Source organism: Mytilus galloprovincialis, chromosome 3 (assembly GCF_965363235.1).
Source record: "Mytilus galloprovincialis chromosome 3, xbMytGall1.hap1.1, whole genome shotgun sequence".
Lineage (NCBI taxonomy): Eukaryota > Metazoa > Mollusca > Bivalvia > Mytilida > Mytilidae > Mytilus > Mytilus galloprovincialis.
In genome coordinates, this window is record NC_134840.1 from 30,546,159 (window position 1) to 30,550,569 (window position 4,411).

The following is a 4,411-nucleotide window of genomic DNA, read 5'->3' on the forward strand; positions in this document are numbered from 1 at the left end:
GCATAGCCGTGGTTTTACACTATCATGACAATATCATAGAACAATGACAAGTACAGGTAGTGACATTGTCTAGTGTGCTATCTCAGCATGGCTGTGGGTTAACACAATCATCACAATATCATAGAACGATGACAAGTACAGGTAGTGACATTGTCTAGTGGACTGTCTCTGCATAGCTGTGGGTTTACACTATCATGACAACATCATAGAACAATGACAAGTACAGGTAGTGACATTGTCTAGTGGGCTGTCTCTGCATAGCTGTGGGTTTACACAATAATGACAATATCATAGAACAATGACAAGTACAGGTAGTGACATTGTCTTGTGTGTTGTCTCTGCATAGCCGTGGTTTTACACTATCATGACAATATCATAGAACAATGACAAGTACAGGTAGTGACATTGTCTAGTGTGCTATCTCAGCATGGCTGTGGGTTAACACAATCATCACAATATCATAGAACGATGACAAGTACAGGTAGTGACATTGTCTTGTGGACTGTCTCTGCATAGCTGTGGGTTTACACTATCATGACAACATCATAGAACAATGACAAGTACAGGTAGTGACATTGTCTAGTGGGCTGTCTCTGCATAGCTGTGGGTTTACACAATCATGACAATATCATAGAACAATGACAAGTACAGGTAGTGACATTGTCTAGTGGGCTGTCTCTGCATAGCTGTGGGTTTACACTGTCATGACAATATCATAGAACAATGACAAGTACAGGTAGTGACATTGTCTAGTGGGCTCTCTCTGCATAGCTGTGGGTTTACACAATCATGACAATATCATAGAACAATGACAAGTACAGGTAGTGACATTGTCTAGTGGACTGTCTCTGCATAGCTGTGGGTTAACACAATCATTACAATATCATAGAACGATGACAAGTACAGGTAGTGACATTGTCTAGTAGGCTGTCTCTGCATAGCTGTGGGTTTACACAATCATGACAATATCATAGAACAATGACAAGTACAGGTAGTGACATTGTCTTGTGTGTTGTCTCTGCATAGCCGTGGTTTTACACCATCATGACAATATCATAGAACAATGACAAGTACAGGTAGTGACATTGTCTAGTGTGCTATCTCAGCATGGCTGTGGGTTAACACAATCATTACAATATCATAGAACGATGACAAGTACAGGTAGTGACATTGTCTAGTGGACTGTCTCTGCATAGCTGTGGGTTTACACTATCATGACAACATCATAGAACAATGACAAGTACAGGTAGTGACATTGTCTAGTGGGCTGTCTCTGCATAGCTGTGGGTTTACACAATCATGACAATATCATAGAACAATGACAAGTACAGGTAGTGACATTGTCTAGTGGACTGTCTCTGCATAGCTGTGGGTTAACACAATCATTACAATATCATAGAACGATGACAAGTACAGGTAGTGACATTGTCTAGTGGGCTGTCTCTGCATAGCTGTGGGTTTACACAATCATGACAATATCATAGAACAATGACAAGTACAGGTAGTGACATTGTCTTGTGTGTTGTCTCTGCATAGCCGTGGTTTTACACTATCATGACAATATCATATAACAATGACAAGTACAGGTAGTGACATTGTCTAGTGTGCTATCTCAGCATGGCTGTGGGTTAACACAATCATTACAATATCATAGAACGATGACAAGTACAGGTAGTGACATTGTCTAGTGGACTGTCTCTGCATAGCTGTGGGTTTACACTATCATGACAACATCATAGAACAATGACAAGTACAGGTAGTGACATTGTCTAGTGGGCTGTCTCTGCATAGCTGTGGGTTTACACAATCATGACAATATCATAGAACAATGACAAGTACAGGTAGTGACATTGTCTAGTGGGCTGTCTCTGCATAGCTGTGGGTTTACACAATCATGACAATATCATAGAACAATGACAAGTACAGGTAGTGACATTGTCTTGTGTGTTGTCTCTGCATAGCCGTGGTTTTACACTATCATGACAATATCATAGAACGATGACAAGTACAGGTAGTGACATTGTCTAGTGGACTGTCTCTGCATAGCTGTGGGTTTACACTATCACGACAATATCATAGAACAATGACAAGTACAGGTAGTGACATTGTCTAGTGGACGGTCTCTGCATAGATGTGGGTTTACACTATCACGACAATATCATAGAACAATGACAAGTACAGGTAGTGACATTGTCTAGTGTGTTGTCCCTGCAAAGCCGTGGTTTAACACTATCATGACAATATCATAGAACAATGACAAGTACAGGTAGTGACATTGTCTAGTGTGTTGTCCCTGCATAGCTGTGGTTTTACACTATCACGACAATATCATAGAACAATGACAAGTACAGGTAGTGACATTGTCTAGTGGGCTGTCTCAGCATGGTTATGGTTTTACACTATCATGACAATATCATAGAACAATGACAAGTACAGGTAGTAACATTGTCTAGTGTGTTGTCCCTACAAAGCCGTGGTTTTACACTATCATGACAATATCATAGAACGATGACAAGTACAGGTAGTGACATTGTCTACTGTGCTGTCTCAGAATGGCTGTGGGTTAACACAATCATGACAATATCATAGAACAATGACAAGTACAGGTAGTGACATTGTCTAGTGTGTTGTCCCTACAAAGCCGTGGTTTTACACTATCATGACAATATCATAGAACGATGACAAGTACAGGTAGTGACATTGTCTATTGTGCTGTCTCAGCATGGCTGTGGGTTAACACAATTATGACAATATCATAGAACAATGACAAGTACAGGTAGTGACATTGTCTAGTGTGTTGTCCCTGCAAAGCCGTGGTTTTACACTATCATGACAATATCATAGAACAATGACAAGTACAGGTAGTGACATTGTCTAGTGTGTTGTCCCTGCAAAGCCGTGGTTTTACACTATCATGACAATATCATAGAACAATGACAAGTACAGGTAGTGACATTGTCTAGTGTGCTGTCTCAGCATGACTGTGGGTTAACACAATCATGACAATATCATAGAACAATGACAAGTACAGGTAGTGACATTGTCTAGTGTGTTGTCCCTGCATAGCTGTGGGTTTACACAATCATGACAATATCATAGAACAATGACAAGTACAGGTAGTGACATTGTCTAGTGGACTGTCTCTGCATAGCTGTGGGTTTACACTATCATGACAACATCATAGAACAAAGAGAAGTACAGGTAGCAACATTGTCTACTGTGCTGTCTCAGCATGGCTGTGGGTTTAACACAATCATGACAATGTCATAGAACGATGACAAGTACAGGTAGTGACATTGTCTAGTGTGTTGTGTCTGCATTGCTGTGGGTTTACACAATAATTACAATATAATAGAACAATTACCAGTACAGGTAGTGACATTGTCTTGTGTGCTGTTTCAGCATGGCTGTGGGTTTAACACTATCATGACAATGTCATAGAACAGAGAGAAGTACAGGTATTAGCATTGTCTAGTGTGCTCTCTCAGCATGGCTGTGGGTTTAATACTATTTGTCTTTTGAATTATGGTTGGAAAAAAATAAAAATTAGTAAATACCCAAGGATTATGCGGGCAATATGTCGACTGAGCATGCACAAAAGTGTGTAAGACTCGGATCAATAAGGTCTGTGAATTTCGATATATTTTCTCAAAATTGGCATTATATGTGGAAAAAAAATTGCTTGAAAGACAAATTAAAGAAAGTAAAAAACACTACATTTATACATCATTTCACAAATATTTCCAACTATGTATGGTTTCAGATGAGTTGCTGCTCAATGAAATCATTCTCTTCTTTTAGTACCGGTAGTATAGATATTGGTTTTACAGCCATAAATTTAAAATAAAAGTGAATTCAGTAAAATGACAAAGTTGCACCAAAATCAATGACTATTTGAATTGTACATAATTTAAAATAATATAGTGCATAACCATAGCCCCATTGGAATAAAATTATACTGGAGACACTTCTAGTCAATTTATATTTAGCCTGAATTTTCTGAAAATGATTTTTGGCAAAAATTCTGAACAGTTAGCTCATAATGACATTACAGTCAAATTGTGTTATCAAGGCTAAGCTATCATACACAATTTATGTAAACCTTTCTTCTGATGCTTAAAAAGATGAGCAATGGTATAATTCAATGTTTTGTTTTCATTTAATTAACAGGGTCAAATAAGCCCTAAAAATGCACCTTCTCAATACATGTAAAAATTGATGAAAGTAGAATAAAATGTAGTTTAATATTTCTGTGAGCAAGAAATACTAATATTGTAAATAGAGGGCTCACTTAAGGGCAATTGGCAAGGCAATGACAGTGACTAAACAGGCTAAGATGAATTAATTCTCTAATGTTGTTTCACTGCCCATTACATAACTTCATGACATGCTGTTACAGCAATGATAAATA